Source organism: Quercus lobata, chromosome 4 (assembly GCF_001633185.2).
Source record: "Quercus lobata isolate SW786 chromosome 4, ValleyOak3.0 Primary Assembly, whole genome shotgun sequence".
In the NCBI taxonomy this organism is placed as follows: domain Eukaryota; kingdom Viridiplantae; phylum Streptophyta; class Magnoliopsida; order Fagales; family Fagaceae; genus Quercus; species Quercus lobata.
In genome coordinates this window covers 15,615,731-15,637,504 of record NC_044907.1, presented here as the reverse complement: position 1 = coordinate 15,637,504, position 21,774 = coordinate 15,615,731, and the positions used below count along the sequence as shown (strand labels likewise).

The following is a 21,774-nucleotide window of genomic DNA, read 5'->3' as shown; positions in this document are numbered from 1 at the left end:
TCTTTAATTAATCAGTCCATGTACCCATGATCCACGTGGAATGCTATAGTTTTGCGTTTGCCCCCTTAACATTTATTTGGTGAGCCCAAAATACACGTTTCCAGACCCTTCAGCATGTCCCACACGCTTTAGTCTGATTTAGAGACACAGTTGCAGATGGTTGGCTCAAAGACTTTAGAGAAAAGCTCATTAATTGAGCTATTCCATCGGCTTGAATCCACGTGTGCCACACACCCAAAATCTTTTTTATTGTTAACATTTGGTAGTTGCAACCAAAAATAAAAAGATTATTGGAACCATAGCTCTCATAAAGATGAGCGGATCATACTACTAAATTACAAGACTTTTAAGGTATATTTTGATCTATTTATTGTTAAAAATTAAAAATATTGTAATAAAATAATTTTTTAAATATTTAAATAATACCGTGAGACCCAGTTTTAAATTTTTTTTTTTTAAAATACTTACAAATTTCGTAAACAGTACATAAGACCCATAAAAAATGTTGGACGTGCAAAAACGCTGGATATTGCTGCTGTCCAACCATACACTTAGCCTCCGTTTGGGTGTTGTTGAAAGTAGTATTCAGCTGCGTTTGATTCTGAATGAGTGGGTCTTGTGTATTGTTCATGGGACCTATAAGTATTTTTTTCAATAAAATTTTCATTAAAATTAAATTTTACGGTATTATTTACATATTTAAAAATTATTTTACTATAATATTTTTAGTTTTTAATTTTTAATATTTAACAATAAATCGTATCCAAATAGAATCATAATACAATTATTTTTAAGTACCTAATCCTCTTCGCTCTTTTCTCTTATGCAACAACAAGGTTTTCAGACCCGGACCGTTCATTGAACCGTAAAAGGGAGAGGTTCAAGGGTTTTGAGGTTGGACCGAGGTCGAACCGGGGTCGAACCGTGATGACGTCATAATTAATTTAATAATTATTTTAAATATATATAAAAACATTAAATTAATAAAAAAAATAGAAAAATTAACTAAAATAGCCTAATTCATTTAGAAAAGCTTATTTCTAAAAAATACATAAAACTTACAAAAATACAGTACACAATTACACATTGTTACACACTAGACAAAAAAAACTCCTTCCCATCAAAAATGCATGAAAGAAACAAGTCACTAGACAAAAAAACTTTTCAAATGTAACATCCTTTCCACAAGTTAATTGAACCATAATACAAAAACTGATCCCTAAAACATCCTAATCCCACATTCACTTTTCCTTTTCAACTTTCCACAGAACCTACTCATTATGCAACAGACCCAAAAAAAAAAAAAATAAATAAAACTAAATAATTAACTTGTATTGCTGGGAAAGCATAGGGTTTCTGAGAATAATGTCTTCTTATCTGGGAAAGCACAGGGTTTCTGCAAGTCATTGGTACTTGTATTACTGTTTTTGCTTCTTCTCACTTTGACTAGCTATTAGCTTACTTTTGTTTCACACTGTTTTTGCTTCTTCTCACTTTGACTAGCTATTAGCTTACTTTTGTTTCACATTTTGATTAGTCATTTCTTCTTCATTGTGCTTGTCAAGTATGTGAGACATTAGGGCCAATTGTTTTCAGGACACCATCATAAGAAAAAGCTAGTTAAGATACTATAAGGCGTCTGCCTGTTCTATCACTGAACTCATTTTGAAACAGGTCCATGGTCCACCTGTTCTATTCTTGAGGGTCATTTTTCTTCTTCTCTTTTTATTTTGTTATTAATATATGGTCTGATAGCTGTAGTTAAGTAAATTTGAAATCTAGCATATTCAGATGCTATGTTAATTCTGGGATTTCAATTATGTTGAGATTGCTTTTAGTAATGGGGCAAATGATTTGAGAATAATGGCTGAAAAAAGGTGGAACGACGCCGTATAGGGGGGGAAAAAAAAAAAAAAAAAAGGCTGAAATTAGGGAACCGTCCGAACCGTGTGAACCGGTCACGGTTCACAGACCCGGACGGTCGGACCGCGGTCCGGACGGTTCCATGCTTTTTTCGCATGGAACGGTTCCTTACCTTAAATGGACCGTGAATCTGAACGGTTCCCGGGTTTTCCGGTCGGACCGTACGGTCCGGTCCGGGTTTAATAACCTTGTGCAACAAGTGGCCGAATGGCCTTTCCTTTTATTTCTTCACCTTGTTCTCCTTTCTTCCTTCCCACACTCTTCACATCAAGTCACAATAAATACAAGCACACAAGCTTTGACTTTTGTACAGCCAACTTCTTTTTCTTCAGCCAATTTTCTTCTTCCTTCAGCGTGTCCAACAGGCTTGAGCCTGATTAAGAGACATGGTTGCAGATGGTTGGCTTGAAAGACTTTAGAGACAAACTCATTAATTGAGTTATCCATCAAGTGTGGGCTGGACGTCTGCCAAACACCCAATACCTTTTTTTTTGTTAAAAGTTTGATAGTTGCAACAGCCAAAAAAAAAAAAAAAAAAAAAGAGGATTATTCGAACCATAGCTTTCATATTTTTAAGTACCTAATCCTCTTCGCTCTTTTCTCTTCTGCAACAAGTGGCAGAATGGCCTTCCCTTTTATTTCTTCACCTTTTTCTTCTTTTCTTCCTTCCCACACTCTTCACATCAAGTCACAATAAATACAAGCACACAAGCTTTGACTTTTGTACAGCCAACTTCTTTTTCTTCAGCCAATTTTCTTCTTCCTTCAGCGTGTCCAACACGCTTGAGTCTGATTAAGAGACATGGTTGCAGATGGTTGGCTTGAAAGACTTTAGAGACAAACTCATTAATTGAGTTATCCATCAAGTGTGGGCTGGACGTCTGCCAAACACCCAATACCTTTTTTTTTGTTAAAAATTTGATAGTTGCAACAGCCAAAAAAAAAAAAGAAAAAAAAAGAAAGAGGATTATTCGAACCATAGCTTTCGTAAAGATGAGCAGACAATACTACACTTAAAGTTGGTTTGAATATTGTTTATTGTTAAAAACTGAAACACTATAGTAAAATAATTTTTAAACATAAATAGTACCGTCGGACATTGTTTTAAATTTGTTTTTTTTGAAGAAAAAAAATACTTACGTATCTCATGAACAGTGTACAGAACCCACAAAAAACGCTAGACGCACAAAAACATTGGACGTAGCCGCTATCTAAATATACACTTAGTATAGTTATTTTTAAGTAAGATTTTTCCATTTTTAATTTTAAAAATTTTCTTTTTGTGTAAGAAATGTAATAGGTGCTATCAAAAAACTTCTATAATTTCTTTTTGTGTAAGAAATTGTAACTGGTGCTATCAAAAAACTTCTATAAGCGATAAATGCATTTGGAAATGAATTAGACTACTCATTTTATATAACTTTAGATCTTTTAATCAAAGTATATTCGTCTATTTCTAAAAGCTCTTTATAACTTGTAGTTTTAATAATAAATCTATACCACAACAAATTTCATCTAAATGTTTATTTTTTTTACTAGTAACAAATTTCTTAAGAGATCCTTTTTTAGATTCAATTAATTCTTCTATTCTTTTTTTTTTTTTTTTTTTTTTTTTTTTTTTTTTAAGTATGTGTATTCATATTTTTTAATATACATTTATCGATTAAAAATATGTAGAAATAAAATAAATAAGATCTATTCAATAAAAATTCTAATCCAACTAGGATAAAATAAATTGAAAAGTGTAGTATAATAAAACCTTTTTTTTTTTTTGGGGGAAATTACAACTTACTCACCTATAGTTTGACCGAAATTAAAGTTGCCTACTTGTAATTTGAAATTTGACACTTTACCCACCTGAGATTTGATCGAAATTTAAGTTGTCTACCTTTTGTTTGAAATCTCATGATGCAAGTCTTCCGTCGGTTTCTTTTTGATCTTATTTGATATTGTATTTTTATGTTTTTTGTGTTTTTAGAGGAGAGAGATATAAAAGTGGAGCAAAATCAAATATTTAGTCATGTTTTTAACAAAGGTAGGTTACGAAACTCTACCTAAATATATGTGGGTAAAACTTTCTCCTATAGACTTGAACTTTGGCCTTGGTCCCCACTGCCCATAAACACTTATACTTGTGAAGTGACTATTGCGCCAAGAGTACACTGTTATAAAACATAATTTATCGAATGCACTATATATGAGAGTTTTACTTATTGATGGAAATGCACTAGTATCTGTTTCAAACTGAATGGGTAATTCCATCAAATGAAAATATATAGAAGAAAGTTTAGTTATAAAATTAATTGTAGCCGAAGGGTATAACCTTACTCAATATCTTTTTATTGAAGATGAATTTTGATAAATCCACCATTGGATTAAATTTTCTTCTTATATTTTTCATACTTGCAAAATTTCTGAAAAATTAAAATCAATAGTTATGTCATCAATAAAATGTTTAAATTGTAAATTTTGTATTTTAAATTTATGCGTAAAATATAAAATTATAGATTATATAATAAATAATATTTTATTAGTACAAAATTTGACATATGTATATAAAATATAAAGAACATGCAATTCAATAGTTAACCTTTTGAAATATGTAGTAATGTTAATGATGTTAAATAAGGTTGTAACCTTAGGCTATAACCAACTTTGTAGCTAAAATTTGTCCAATAATATATTGTCAATTTAGTTAAATCTGTTAGAATGTCATTAAATTAAAATGATTAACGGATGAATTAAATATATCATGAAATGGGTCTAGTTCCTCATCTGCAGTTGATTATATATATAAATATATATATATATGTATGTATGTATGTATGTATGTATGAATGTATAAAATAAATGAAAGAAGAAAGGAAAAGAAAAGTAAAATGACATGTAGGTCCATGAGGCATCTTTATCATCTAATCAATGGGTTAGGTGAATAAGTGCAAATAGAAAACTGGTAGTTTATTTATGGTCTTAGTCCATAATTAATCTTCAGGACACATTGAAAATGAATTATGATAAATTTACCATTAAATTGAATTTTCTTATTATATTCTTTATGTTCGCAAATTTTCAAGAAAATCAAATATCGATAGCTATATTATCAAAAAAATATCTAAATTCATGGTTTTGTAGTTTTAAACTATACATAAAAAATAAGTTTATTGATCAAATAGTAAATAATATTAAATTTAAAAGAAATTTGATATGCATATTAAGAACATAAAGAAGATTTAATCCAATTGTTAGATTTTCAAAATATGCCGTCATGATAATTTTTTAGTGAGAGTTTAAAGCATTTTTCTTTAAACTAGTTTAGAAAGAAACTTTATCCATCAATATTTTCCAAAGCTTCTAACCTTACTCAATTTTAGAACTTAGAAGTCAAATGTACAAAATACTATGTTCCACTGAATTTTCTTTTAGCAAGTAATTTTATAATTTGTTGAAGTGGGGGATTAAAAATTATAGAAAAAAACGTTGTCATTCGTCTTGAATGTTATAAAAAGTGATGGATCACTTATAGTAGATCATTTCATCATGTCATAAAATTGTGTGAGATTGCAAATTGGGTGGGTCTTAAATTTATTGAAAAAAATAGTTATTGTACATACGATTTATTTGGTTTTTATGTGTAAGAGAGTTATTTTTTTATATTTTTTTTTTTTTCCTTCTTGATTAGGAAAAGGTGGAATAGTGGGAAAAATTCAATTTCTACCATGTAGAGTTAAACTCCTGCTCTAAATAACCTTGTTAACTCTGGTACTAATATTTTCCACATCTCGAATCCAAGTGTTAAGATTAGATGGACGATACACTTGATCACTTAACTCTTATAAATAATAAATAAATAAAAGTGAAATCTTGGAAGCAAGCGTGTGGAAATACGTGTTGTTAAACAATTTTTGTTGTTTAAACACCGTTACTAAACAGGGCCAAAGTTTACAGGAGAGTTATGATTGAATTGCAAGAGATTGTTAGACTTTTGATCAGCCCTTGTCAAATTACATGGGTCACTGTCAAAGTATAGACAACCCAAAGCAATTTGTAGCTCATATAATCACTGTTAAAAATAGTCCCACGTACAGTGAGTCGTGTTATAATTCCATCCACGACGGATTGAAGGGTCTCTAGTATCCACATGACCACATATTCATTGTCAATGATATTCCAGTGAATCCAATCCATCGTATTCCTATGAAGAAATTTCTACATAGCAGGAAAATAAAATGATGCTTCAATTATTAAGCAATTATCATTTTGATTTTTAATAAGAATAGAGTTTCATATTTGAGTTTACTTAACGTGAACCATTTTTTTTTTTTTTAATACTAAGTATTTTAAGACTCATCGAAAGAGGAGAGAATGTCTTATGAAAGCTGACAATCTTAAAATACTTAACCTGAGCTAGATAGGTCCTTTAGGACTTTCCAATTATAAAGCAATTATCACTTAGTTTAGCTTTTGAATAAAAAATGCATTAACTTTTCTAAGAGAGGTCCAATTTTTTGAAAACATAACCCTGTTACTTCTTCCAAAAAAAAAACTAATGCTAAACACATTTATTATTTTTTCCCCCTTAAAAAATAAACTAATGGCTTAGGACTTTAAACATGCTTAGTATAAAGAATTTTATTGAATCCTTAATTAATTGCACTATAAGGATTATTATTATTTTTTTTTTAGTTACAAAGTGAAATAACAGATTTGAATTTTGAATATTTTTATTGAAAATAACAGAAATATTCTATATAAGAGGTGATTTTTATTTTCATAGCATAGTGACTCAAAACTACGTGATGTTCAAAAAATAAGAAAATAATATAGACTACATGATACTATTAATCGTAGTATTTTAGAGCTAATTTCACCCCTAATATATTGGGTGCTGTTCTGTCAAAACAGAGGGTTTGATTTCACTGCTTAAGTGCTCAAATTAAAGCACATGTATAATTATGAAGGTAGCGAAGAACAAACCACTTGGGAACTTGAGCAATGCGGCAAACATCATACCTAATTTTTTGGATTAGAAGGACTAGAAGGATTATAGTGATATTTTTTTCTTCTATTTGTAAGGGACATTTGATAAATAAAACAAAGTGGATGAGCCTTCCTATCTACCTCGATCAATATTTTCTAAAGCTTGTAACCCTGCTCAATTTTAAAAGTCAAATATACCTAATGTTAGGTTAACACCACTTTTTATAACATGTTAAAGTGGTTGATTGTAAGTTGTACAAAAAAGTGATGATTAATATAAAAAAGTGCATGACTTCCCTGTATTATGAAATTGTGTATGATATTAACGTGTCTTAGATTTAAAGAAATAGTTATGGTACATATATATTTATTTGGCATTTATGTGTAAGAGTTATCTGATTTACTATTGTTAGATTAAATAAGGTCACCTTACTAACTATATGAGAATGAATGAGGTAAAGTCCACAGCTGGCCCTTGACCCTTGTGATTAAAAATGGTCCCTCGTACAAGGGGTCGTGTTCTAATTCTACAAGATGTGTATGACGGATTGATGGGTCTCTCAAGTCCCACATTGATTATTCTACATTTTCATTGCCTGCAATATTCCAATCCATCATATTCCTAGGAAGAAATTTCAAACATAGGAGGAGAGATATTTATGCTCCAATTGATTATTACTGGCATGTAGCAGTGAAATTAGGAATTTTTGCTTGAGGGGACAACTTCTATTCTTAAAAGTTATATCTTAAAAAATGTTTAATAGTTATAAATACTAACTTGTAACTCCATGCATATGCATGGATACACTTAAGATATACAATAAGATGCATAATATAATTCCTATATATATAATTTAAATTCTATTATAGTCATTTTTATATTTTGTTAACTCTTTAAAAATTTTGTAAGGATATTATTAAGTATAAAATGTAAATTGCCTATGTTAAAAAAAAAATATATATATATATATATATATATTTATATTGTGAAACACTTTTTTTTTTTAACGATTCATTTATTTTAGATTCTTTGGTTTTTGTACTTAATAACTCACTTGGATGAATATTTATGATGTAGTCCCACATTTGATTCCAAAATTAAGAAATAAAACTCTTTAAGAATAAATAATTTAGGACACATGGCGCAAAATTGGAATTTTAATTTGGAATTTTAATTTGAGTTTCTCTCAATTTCACCTATATTATAGATATATAGACTAGCTTGTAACCTCATGCATATGCATGCATATACTTAAAGATATACAATAAGATGCATAATATATTATTAAGTATAAAATGTAAATTGTCCATTTAAAAAAAGAAAAATTTATTGTGAAGCACTTTTTTTTTAATGATTCATTTATTCTAGACTCTTTGATTTTTGTACTTAATAACTCACTTGGATGAATATTTATGATGTAGTTCCACATTTGATTCTAAAATTAAGGAATAAAATTCTTTAATAATAAATAATTTAGGACACATGGCTCAAAATTGGAATTTTAATTTGAAAATTTAAGTTTCTCTCAGTTTCACCTATTATTATTATTATTATTATTATTATTATATATATAGATAGATTAAAAGATTTTAAAAAAATTATGCCAATTAATAGTTTTTATTAACTCTAGCCTTTAAGCTGTTTTAAAATATAAGAATTCCCTTAATACTTTTTAGTGAAATTGTCAAATGTGTGACCATTTATTCTACAAGCCTTAAACCTATTTTATGGAAAAACCCTCAATGCTCTATTTCATTACAAGAATTGGATATGAACCAATAGTAATCTAAAATTTTAATTTTGAGAAATAAATAGTCTTTTTTTTCCTTCTCTTATTTGGTCATGCAAAGGATATGCTTCAAAGTTCAAGCTTGTATGTTTTAAATTCTATCACAGATATTAAATAGTCAATACCACTCATATATTATATTCAAGAGTAGAAGCATAAGAGAGTTTTATCATAAAACTTTGACAAGTGTTATGTTCACAACATTTTAACAACAATTTTTAGGTGGTAAGTTGTTGTTGGTTTTAATTGAACTCTTCATTGAAATAAATTGTTTGTCCACTAAGAACAACGAATAACAACCTAGATGCCTACATAGCATTTCTATAAAAAAGTATTCACATTGAGAAAATATGCATGAGGTTTAATGTGATGGGAATTTGGAACTGCTTTAATTAATCGACAAGAATTTTAAATTGTTTCAAGTTTTAGCAAGTCGGCTCTAGAGTTGAGACCATGCACAATTGCATGCATGTGTACTCTTAGGGGATGTGGTGAGACCATTTGAGTATTGATTTTCTAAACCACACCAAAAATGATTACGAATTCATATTTGGTATGCATGCAATTGCTTTCGCAAATAAAGATAATTATTTATTAGGAAAAATATTGCGGAATCAACCATCATCATCCTCAACCAAGCCCCAAAGCAGGGGATGTATGTGATGGGTTGGAGTTTCTAAGTTGTACAAAAGGAAGCCTATTGATCAAGTGTCAAGACATTGGTAGTTTTTTCTATTTCTTTTTTAAGTTTTAAATTCAAGAAATGCAAAGATGTTTTATTTATATACACTTCTCACTTCCGAGGTACCATATTTTGTGTTTTTCTTGAATTGGAAATTGATCAAATTCTTCATTAAGATTAAGGTTGCGTTTGGCATTGGCTAAAAAATGCGGTTTTTTTTTTAATTGTTTAACTTATTTTTACTATTATTCATCTTATTTTTGTTACTATTCATGAGTTTCATTGCACTTTTTGGTACAATTCATGAGTCCTCCTGTACTATTTCAGCTAACTTTTAGTTTTATCTATTGTAACTTCAGTAAAAAGTTTTTAGTTTTAGCTAAATAAACTATTTTCAAACAGACACTAAATATTACAAATTAAATATGTATTTAGTGTTGCATTATTTAAAATTTAAAATAACATTATAGTTTGTATATAGTTAAATTCATAAAATAAAATCCAAATTAATTATGAAATAGACCATCTTTATTTATTTCAAGTAAACTTCAAAAGATATTATTTGGCAAAAAAAAAAAAAAAAATCCTGTTAAGCATAAAAAGACTCTCATTTTAATATCTACAAGAAATTATTTGGTGCTTAGCAATAACCCTAATGGTATGATCTTGAAGTACAAATCGCTCTTTCTTGTACATACGTAATCATCAAATTATGGGTGACAAACATCTTTATAGTGCAGATAATTTACCGTGACAAAGGAACAAATTACTACCGAACTAGAAGCCTTGTTGGCAATTGGTGCTATCCAAGGCTTGAAGCTGTAAAATTTCTTTGTGAAAAATGAAGGCAAACAAAAGAAAGAAAACAATTTTAACGTGGTCCAGCCATAAAAGCCTACATCCATAGAGTCTCTAGTATTTTTTAAAAGCAATGTTATAGCCACAAATTATTCCATAGATATTTTAAAAAAAAAAAAAAAAAAAACTATGACAAATACAAGATAAACTAATAAGTGAGTGTTAAAAGAAACAAAAGGAGGTGCTACAAATCTGATTATTTTGTTCCAACATTATACAAAATCAAAACCTCATTAAGTCATGATGCCTTCCAAAGGGGTCACTGGCCCTCTGTACCTGCATTCAAGGAGGACAATTATCCCTCTAAATCATTGAATTAAGGGAAATCATTTCTATGTATAGGAAGATGTTTTGGTTTTCAAAATAGGAAGGGGATTCATAGTAATGCAGGAAGGTTCAATTTTCAAATCCTAAACTCATTAAATGTTTTATGGAAATGGTTATCCTAGTACTTGAGAGATAGTTAAGATTATAAACAACTAAATCATTCCCAATAAATTAGTTAAACTTCTTACCCATTAAAATTTCATACTTAGCGTGTGTTTGGGAAGCGCGTTTTGCGCTTTCCAAGTCCACGTTTTGCATTTATTTTTTATTTATTTTTTCAAGCCGTGATTGTTGACTTTGGAGTGTGAACAATGCACACATAGTAACTTTTTCAGAACTTTTCAGTCACGGGATCCACAAATCTCACTTTTTAGTAACATTTTTATTAAAAATGGGTCACACAGTACAATTTACATATTTAAAAAATATTTTGTTACAGTGTTTTTCAGTTTTCAGTTTTAAATTTTCAGTTTTCAATTATATCTAAATAGACCCTTAAAGTAATTTAAACCTATGTCTACATCAAAGTCATCAAACGCATCTCTATAAAAAGTACTGAGTGTAAGTACAATACCAATAATCACTAATGGTAGAAATCACCAAATCGAAAATAGCTTAAACGTCATTTTGATTTATGTATTTGTCAAAAAAACACATATTTATGAGAAGGTAGTGAAAGAACAAACTTTCTGGAAACTTTCAAGAGCCATGTAGTGCACATGTATCCAATCCACTACAAAATTAAGGAGTGATCATTCAGCTTGCGATTAGGGCGTAGTGTTAATCAACGTGCCTAAGCACATGAAATATTCCCCAAGGGTATTCATTGTTTTTGATAGAATTTATTACTAGTTTATCATGGACAAATGTTTTCTTCAAACTCTTCTTTTATATATATATATATATATATATATATATATATATTTTAATTGAATGTGAATTATGATAAATTTACCATTAGATTGAATTTTCTTATTATATCCTCTCTGCTTGTAAAATTTAAAGAAAATCAAAGATAATAGCTATGTTATCAATCAAATATCAAAATTTCATATTTTTGTAATCTTAAATTATGCATAAAAAATAAGTTTATGGATCAAATAGTAAATAATATCCAATTTGAACGAAATTTGACATATGTTTTAAGAACATAAATAACATTTAATCTAATTGTTAGATTTTCAAAATATCTAAACTAGTTTGGAAACAAATTTTTTCCGTCATTATTTTCTAAAGCTTGTAACCCTACTCAATTTTAGAAGTCAGATGTACCGAATACTATGTTCACACTTGATTTTCTTTTAGCAAGTTCACATTTAATTTTATAATTTGTTGAAGTGGGGGATTATAAATTATAGAAAAAAAGTGGTCATTCATATAAAAAGTGATGGATCACTTATATTAGATCATTTCATCATGTGGTAAAATTGTGTGAAATTGCAACTTGGGTGTGTCTTAAATTTAATGAAAAATATTGTTATGGGACATATAATTTCTTTGGTTTTTATATGTAAGAAAGTTTTTTTTTCTTTGCTGATTACAAGAAGGTGGAATATCGGGAACAATTCATTTTTCATTGTGACAAGTTAAAGTTTTGCTCTTCATAACCTTGTCAATCCCTATACTAATGCTTTTTGCACGACTCGAACCCAAACACTAAGATGCGACGGATGAAGTGCTTGACCACTTAACTCTCATCTATCCAAAAAATAAATAAAAGTGAAATCATAGAAGCAAGTAAGTTTCCGTGTACCACCGGGCCTAGTTGCCCAAGTGGTACCCGGTTCCTCAAGTGACCTCTAGCTCGGGGGTTTGATCCCCCGAATAAACAATTACCCAGGAAAAAAAAGAAAAAAAAAAAGAAAAGTAAGTTTCCGTGTAAGAGAGCTATGGTTGAATTGCAAGATTGGTGAACTTCTTAGTTCTAACCAGCCCTTGTCAGATTACATGGGTCACCTATAACTATAAGAATGAATAAAGGCAATTTGTCACTCACATAGTCACATCTAGTTCTAATTCATTTTTTCTAATTTTTCATTTCCAACGATATTCCAATCTATCGTATTCCAATGAAGAAATTTCTAACGTAGCAGAAAAAAAAAAAAAAAAAAAATCAATGCTTCGATTAATTATTATCAGCAGGGACAATTTTTTTTATTTTTTTATTTTGAGATTAATAAATTTGTGGTCTTCATCTAAAACCCATGTCATTGTTTAAGAATATTGGCGTTGATAAGGTTTTAATTTTGAATTGTCAAACGCTGTTTGAGGGATGTATGAGATGAGAGAGAAACAAGTAGAAAAATGTTAAAAATAATAATAATTAAATAAAATAAAAAATATAATAGATATTATTATGTGAATGTTTTCGAAAATTGCCTAAAAAAGAAATAAATTTTTATATTAAAATAAATGAACATTATGCGTGGGATATATATATATATATATATATTCGACTTTTATGTCCGAATTAAAAGGTTGCTGGATTTCGTAATCGAGGTCCACCTCCACACTTTCTCAAAAAAAAAAAGGTCCACCTCCACATGCAGCTGGCCCTTATCACTGTCAAGAACGGCCCATACAATTACTCATGCAGCTGGCCCTTATCACTGTCAAGAACGGCCGATACAATTACTTTGGAAGAGCAGACTTCGTAATCAAGGTCCACCTCCACATGCAGCTGGCCCTTGTCACTGTCAAGAACGGGCCCAATAAAATTACTCATGCAGCTGGCCCTTATCACTGTCAAGAACGGCCAATACAATTACTTGGAAGAGTAGACTTCGTAATCAAGGTCCACCTCCACATGCGGCTGGCCCTTGTCACCGTCAAGAACGGCCCAATACAATTACTTGGAAAAGCAGACTTCGTAATCAAGGTCCACCTCCACATGCAGCTGGGCCCAATACAATTACTTTTTTTTTTGGGTACTGACCCAATACAATTACTTGGAATAGCATAATTAGAGCATCAGCATCAAAGAATGCTATGCTATCCTATTTTACCATCTCAAAAAGTTACTTTATCAATTATACCATACCATTTTACAATACACCCTACATCAAAAAACTCTATTATTTTACTTTTTCATTAAAATATTATTTTTTAATCTTTCTTTATTATTTCTTTCACATCATCACTTTTTTTTTTAGCTAAGCATCTATTCCAACGGTAACATTTTCCTGGGCTTTCCAACTATAATTTTTTTTCCAGACTTATGACTATTCCAACGGTAACATTAGCCAGTTCACACATTGCTTCTTCTCTGAAGAAATAGAAACCCAACATATGACTAAATAAAATAAATAGCATGTTACTCTCCATTTTATAATACGCTGGAAACTCATGAGGAGAATAGTACATGCTGGTAGAAAACTATTCAGTAATTCAACTTTCAAATGTTTCCCATGGCAAAGAGAGATAGATATAACTTAAAATCAATGTACAGCTAGATCAAACTTTCATCCCAAAACAGTGAAAAATCTCAAGTCTTAGGACAATACAGCACCATAATTCAGCAAACGAATTGAATGAATACTAGTCCTGATTTAAAATTTGTTTTCGGTCCTTAATGGTAGGTGATACCAGAAAACAAGGAACAACCACCACTGTAACTTTCAAAAATAATTTAGAACCACCTACGCAAAGTACAGCAAATGGCACCACCTAAAACCGTAAAAATAGGAGTATAATACACTTTGGAAAGATGGAAAATTACACTTCCATTAAACAGTAAACTCTAATAAGATCTGGAAGCTGGCCAAGGGGCAAGACACAAAGAACCTGTCAAATATCAATGTATTCAACCTGTCAACTTTAATGATCCACACACACACACATAGAATTATTCTATTAATGCTCTTAATACTGAATGTGAAATTCTTGCACAATGCATCTATATTATAGCAAGCTCATGCATCAATATTTTTATATTTAAAGCATCTTGCATACACCAAAAACCAATCCATGTCTTGGCACAATGGTAAAGAATATAGAGCAAACCCCATAAGTCCAAATCCTATCATACCAATCCAAAAAATAATAATCTCATTCTTTAAAAGTAAATTTTTTGAAATTGATTACTTGTTAAATGAGCAGTGAAGAAATCAATCCATGATTTCTTTATTAAAAAAAATTATTCTCAATCTGCTATTGAATATGAAATTATGTGTGATTGGGTATATGCCAATGTCTTTATAGAATAGTTATCCTTTATATTATACTCTCTCTATCTGTCTCACAGGTGCACCTAGTATCATCAGCAATTAGAAACTACTCATATAATTAGTTGAACCTTGACCTCATTAAAGCATCTTGCATAGAATTACTCATTAAAAAGGCTCCAAAAGAAAGTGTGCCCTAACCCCTAAACAAGTTTAGTTACTTTTATCACAAAATTGCCGGAATTATTTTCATTTTAGCATCTAAAAATTTACAATGCTAGTCTGAACCATATCCAACCACTAATTTTTAATCCTTTCCCAATTCAATAGAAACTTACATATCCAAAATTTAGCTCAACACAGAGTTAAGCTCCAAAACAGAGCGTGCCCTAACATCTATTCAAAATTCAGTTACATCTTTTTTCTTCAGAATAAGTTACAAATATCAGTTATTTTTATCACAAACTTGTCAAAAAGTTCCCATTTTAGTATCTACAAATTAACAACAGTATCCTGAACCATACCCACCTACTAAATTTTCATTCTTTCCCAGTTAAACTAAAAACTTATATAAAAAATTCAGCTTAACGCATTGCTAAGGTCCAATACAAAGCATGCCTTAACCTCTATACAAATTCAGTTACTTTAATCACAAAATTATCAGGAATATTCTCATTTCATCCATCCAAAGGGGAACAGAAACAAAGTGAAAAGAGAGAAGCGAGAGAAATAGGTAGAGAGGGAAACTTACTGGTATGGAAGATGAACCTGAGCAAACTTTTTGATGATGCTAATCCCGTGCCAGAGAGCGAAAACCCCTCGTTGATGAAGTTGAATCTCTGCAAACATCAACAACAATTATTTGATCAAAATCCAAACACAAGCCGAATCCCTCTTTTTCTTGCAGAGAGAGAAAAGAAACACAAACAAAAAAACTCTAATACATTGATCAAAACCCACCTTACAGTTAGCACCAACACCGATGGAGCTGAATCCCCCACACCGACGGAGCTTAGTTGAACCTTGAGTGTCGGTTTGAAGAGAGAGTGATAGAGTGAAGAGTTAAATGGGTACTATCTAGAGTGTTGGGTTTATGAGATGAGTGAGGGTGAGGGTCAATCGGTAAAGGGATTTGGAGATGGGTCTGATTAAATCGGTTGAGGGTGAGGGTGAATCGGTAAAGGGATTTGGAGATGGGTCTGATTAAATCGGTTGAGGGTGAGGGTGAATCGGTAAAGGGATTTGGAGATGGGTCTGAGATGAGACGCCGTGTGAGACGCCGTGTGAAGCTTCGGCAATGGAGATGGGTCTGAGATGAGACGCCGTGTGAAGCGTCGACAATGGAGATGGGTCTGAGGGTGAATCGGTTGAGCTTCAGCGATGGAGCATGGTGTGTGATGTTGATGTTGATGTTGGGAGGAGTATGCCGTTTGGGTCTGAAGAGAGGAGAGAGCTGAAGAGAAGAGAGCAGATGGAGAGACAGAAGAAAGAAGAGAGAGAAGAGAACTGAAGTACCGTGAGAGTGGAGAGAGAAATTTCGGAGGTAAAGGGTGGAATAAAATATATATATTTCTTTTACCATTGTGCTACAGTACAATTCTAAGTTTAGAATGGTAGTGTAGCACTATTGCAAAAAATTTTGCAATAGTGTGGTTTAACATTGTTTGATGCAAGTGATTTTGTGCTCTAAAATGTCAAAAATGCCTTAAATATGACTTTAGCATTTTTCAATGCTAGTGCTCTTAGTATGTATGAGAATATGTGGGTCCTACTTAAAAAGAAAATATATGTGTATATATATATATTTAGAATATATAAATTTTACTTGAACTTAATCTAAGTGTATATATGTGTTTTTTAATTAAATGTATGTGTTTAAAGTTCATTCTTGAAAACTTGAACTCCTATCCTTGCCTCTTACTTCCCATAAATACTTATACTTGTGAAGTAACTATCATGGTAAAAGTGCGCAGTGATTTACTTCAAAATTGAGTCTCATTCGTTCAGTGCATAATAACTTTTCCACCAATAAGAGATTTTAGCTTTTTAAAAATTTTGTAGTCGATCCATCACTCATGTAAAGGTGTTAAAATTCAATCAGTAATTGACGCATAAACATACTAGATTTAGGTGCGGGAAATGGTGTTTTGTTAGCGTTAACCAGAGTTAGGAATATAAATTTTTTCCAAAATAATAAAGAACGTTTTCCTTTGTTGCTTACATAGTCACAGATCTAAGTATCTAATTAAAATGGTCTTGCAGTCAAGTGGTTTTGCTCTACATGGCCACATTCAATGTTCCTTTGTGACATACTTGACGGATTGACGGGTCTCGCAAGTCACACATGGCCACATTCATTATTCAATCCATCGTATTCCTATGAAGAAATTTCTCACATAGTTGGAAAAAAAAAAAAATCAATGCTCAAATTGAATATTAACAATTTTTGTTTTGGCTAAGTGGTACAATTGGGTTTTTTTTTTGGTGAAGACAGACTGAGTTTGATTTCACTGCTTGGGCACTGAGGAAAAAGCACATATGTATTATAAGGTTGGCAAGAACAAACTGGCTACAAGGACTTGAAGGATTATAGAAATATATATATATATATATATATTTTTTTTTTCCTTCCTATTTTCTTTTTTTCCCCTCCACTTAATAAGGGACATTTGACAATAAAACAAAAGGGAGGAAACTTCCCCTATCGACCTCATTCAATATTAGACAAATGTTTTTTTTTTATTTTATTTTTTATTTTATTTTTTATTTTTTTTAAGACTCTTCCTTTTTTCTTTTTCTTTTTTTAATTGAAAGTGAATTATGATAAATTTAACATTAAATTGAATTTTCTTAATATATCCTCTATGTTTATAAAATTTTAAGAAAATCAAATATCGATAATTATGTCATCAAGCATATATCTAAAATAATGTTTTTGTAGCTTTAAATTATGCATAAAAAATAAGTTTATGAATGAAATAATAAATAATATTAAATTTTGAATGAAATTTGACATGCATATTAAGAACATAAAGAATATTTAATTCAATTGTTAGATTTTCAAAATATGCAGTCATGTTAATTTTTTAGTGAGAGTTTAAAGCAATTTTCTCTAAACTAGTTCGAAAAGAATCTTTGTGTGTCAATATTTTCCAAAACAGTAACCCTACTCAATTTTAGAACTTAGAAAAGTCAAATGTACAAAATACTATGTTCCATTGAATTTCTTTTAGCAAGTAATTTTATAATTTGTTGAAGTGGGGGGTTAAAAATGATAGAAAATCCATGTTCATTCGTCTTAAATGTTATAAAAAGTGATGGATCACTTATAGTATATCATTTCATCATGTGGTAAAATGGTGTGAGATTGCAAATTGGGTGGGTCTTAAATTTATTGAAAAATATAGTTATTGTACATCGATTTATTTGGTTTTTATGTGTAAGAGAGTTTATTGTTTTTTTTCCCCTTTGCTGATTAAAAAAAGGTGGAATAGTGGGAACAATTCACTTTCTACCATGTCGAGTTAAACTCCCGCTCTAAATAACCTTGTTAACTCTGGTACTAGTATTTTCCACCTCTCGAATCCAAGTGTAAGATTAGACAGATAAGATGCTTGATCACTTAACTCTTATAAATAATAAATAAATAAAAGTGAAATCTTGGAAGCAAGTAAAAGATTCCATGTAGGAGAGTTTTGGTTGAATTGCAATTTGCAAGAGATTGATGGACATCTGACCGGCCCTTGTCAAATTACTAGGGTCACTATCAAGGTATAGACAACCCAAAACAATTTGTCTCTCACATACAGTCACTATTAAAAACAATCCCACTTACAGTGAGTCATGTTCTAATTCCACAAGACGTGCACGATAGACTGAAGGGTCTCCTGTATCCACATGACCACATATTCATTTTTCTAAATTTTCATTGGCAATGATATTCCAATGAAATTGTGTATGAAATTGGCGTGTCTTAGATTTCTAGAAATAGTTATGGGACATATATATTTATTTGGCTTTTATGTGTAAGAGTAATCTGATCCGCCATTGTCAGATTACATAAGGTCACCTTACTAACTATGAGAATGAATGAGGCAAAGTCCACAGTTGGCCCTAGATAGATTAGTATTGCTATTTATTTGTATTCAAATTAATTCCTATGTTTTAGGATAGGACTAGTTCTTATGTTTTAGGATTTGTTGATAAAGCTATCTCATCTTTAGCTATTTATGTACGTTGAATTCATTAATGAGAAGGAAGCAAAAAATTAGCCCAAAAATGTCTATTTCCTCTCTCAAGTTCAAGAGATTGGTCATCTTGGATTGACTATACTATCTTTCAATTATCCCAATTCACAACAGAATTTTTGCTTGAGGGGACAACTTCTATTTTTTAAAGTTATATCTTAAAAAATGTTTAGTAGTTATAAATATTAAAATATTTTTAAAAAATTATGTCCATTAATAGTTTTTATTAACTTTAGCCTTTAAGCTGTTTTAAAATATAAGAATTCCCTTAATACTTTCTAGTGAAATTGTCAAATATGTGACCATTTATTCTACAAGCCTTAAACCTATTTTATGGAAAAACCCTCAATGGTCTATTTCATTACAAGAATTTGATATGAACCAATAGAAATTGAAATCTTAATTTTGAGAAATAAACAGTCTTTCTTTTTTCCTTCTCTTATTTGGTCATGTAAAGGATATGCTTCAAAGTTCAAGCTTGTATGTCTTAAATTCTATCACAAATATTGAATAATCAATACCACACAGATATTGAATTCAAGAGTAGAAGCATAAGAGAGTTTTATCATAAAACTTTGACATGTGTTATATCCACAACATTTTCACAAAAATTCTTAGTTGTTAAGTTGTTGTTGGTTCTAATTGAACTCACCATTGAAATATATTGTTTTTCCACTAACAACAGCCAATAACAACCTTGATGCCCTATTTTTCATCAATTTTAAAATACTGATAAATATAAAATATTTTACAGCCCTATCTCCACCATAAAGCCCAAACCCAAAGCCTTTTCAACTGATACCTTTTAAAACCCTCTGTTTTCACGGTTTCAACTTTTTGTTTTCTTGCACGGTTTCAATTTCCTCTCCCCACATTTTAGTTCTTTCCTCTTCCCCACTTTGTTCTACGGTTTCACATTTAATTCACGCCAGCCTCTCTGCCATCTAATGGTGGCCTCTCTGTCTTCCTTCCTTCCTGTCTTCCTCTCCTCACACTACTATATAAATACTGACAGAGGTTGGATGATTCGGTTGAGGTATCTCTAAATCCCAGTTTCTTTTGTGGTCCATTCTTTTGCTTGATTTTTTTTTCTTCTCTTTTTACTGCCTTTTTCGTGCTGTGGTGTTTCCATTTTTTGCAGTAATTTTTCTGCATAATTGTGTTTATCATGGTCTTTGGTTTAGACATGGTTTGATATTCATGGTTTTGATTTTATGTCATTGTGAAAGTGTTTTTATTTTGTGCTAAGATTGTGTTTTTTAATCAAGATATATAAGGCTTCTATGGTGTGGCTGATTGTTTACCGCCTCTTTGTTAGGGTGTTGAATTTTTGATTGCTAGGTTTTTTAATTGGAGCTCTACCTCTTTTGGGTCTGTTCATTTTGAGTTTTGTGAAAATTGCTGGGTTTTTAATTCTATGTGATTCTAACGGCTTAGTGTGATTTTGATTTCTTAGTATAGTGTTGTGGTGTTTGCTTCCACTCTTTTCCAACAATTGGTATCATAGCCTACTTCAATATCATGATTGTATAACATGTTGATTGGGTTTTAGAATCAAAGAAAATTGTTTTCTTGGTGTTTCAATTTTCTGCATAATTGTGTTTATAATGGTCTTTGGTTTAGACATGGTTTGACATTCATGGTTTCAATTTTAAGTCATTGTGCAAGTGTTTTTATTTTGTGCTAAGATTTTTTTTTTTTTTTAATTGAGATTTATAAGGCTTAAATCTCTCTACCCACCTAAGATGTATCAAGATGGGATTATAACGACATGCCATCTTTTATTCATCCTAGAAATATGGGTAGGTCTAATTTACTAACTGTTATTATAGTAAAATATCTAGGTGGGTCTATAAAATATGTCGTTGCAAGTTTCAACTTCCCATTAAAAATGTAATTAACTTAAAATACGTCCGGGAAGTTGATGCATCCTATTAAAATACATCTTTCAAGAAGAGCAAAACATTATAGTAAACATTTTATGCATCCTATTATTCTAGGTGGTTCTTACTTGCAAGTTTCAACTTCCCATTAAATATGTAATTAACTTGAAAGATGTATTGTAAAATGTTTTGCTCCTTTAGTTAATTAGTTAATTACATACTTCAAAAAATTAGTTCTTTAGTTCAAATTAATTATAAAAAAAATAAAAAAAAAAATAAAAAAGCAGAGCAAATTAGTTCTTTAGTTTTAGTTCAAACATTTTATAAATTACGTCTTTAGTTCTTTTTTGAGGAATACATCTTTCACATATTTTCAATGCGTCTTTCCCATTTAATATCTGAAGTTGAAAGTATGTAATTAAATAATGAAAAAATATTTTTAATTAATTTTATAGATCTTTTTCATGTGAGAATGATATATTTTTAATGGCAATTTTTTAATGAAATTGGAGTGAAGACCTAAATTGCAGGCAATTTTTTATTGGCAGTATCTCAATAGGGAATATGTAAAATTTGATTTTGACAGTTTTTAGAGTACTATTTCATGTTGTTCAATCAAAGGCATTTGTAAAAATGTTCATGCCCAAGCCAGTGATAATTGAATGATTACTCTTTATGTACTCATATCATAAACGCATCTAGAAAACTCTAATAAGATAAGCTGCATTTACTCAAGAACTTCTCCACTATTAGATTTGGTCACATGTATTTGGAAGTCCACTAAAAATATGTTAAATGATTTAAATTCTTATATCATTTTTATTCATTCTTGCATTACTTTTTTTTTCTTATTTATTTATTGGTGATTCACAAGTGTCATAGATAGATTCAGAGCTATTACCATTATAGAGGCAGAAGTAGCAG

The 21,774-nt window shown here is 30.4% G+C and overlaps 1 long non-coding RNA gene across 1 annotated transcript; it reads right to left on the bottom strand.

Moving 5' to 3' along the window:
- Window positions 1–15,504: 15,504 nt before the first annotated feature.
- LOC115983603 lies at window positions 15,505–15,927 on the bottom strand. The gene is made up of 2 exons (XR_004090112.1): window positions 15,681–15,927; window positions 15,505–15,559 (listed from the first exon to the last, which is right to left on the bottom strand). It is a non-coding gene; the product is annotated as an uncharacterized LOC115983603 (long non-coding RNA).
- Window positions 15,928–21,774: the final 5,847 nt, after the last annotated feature.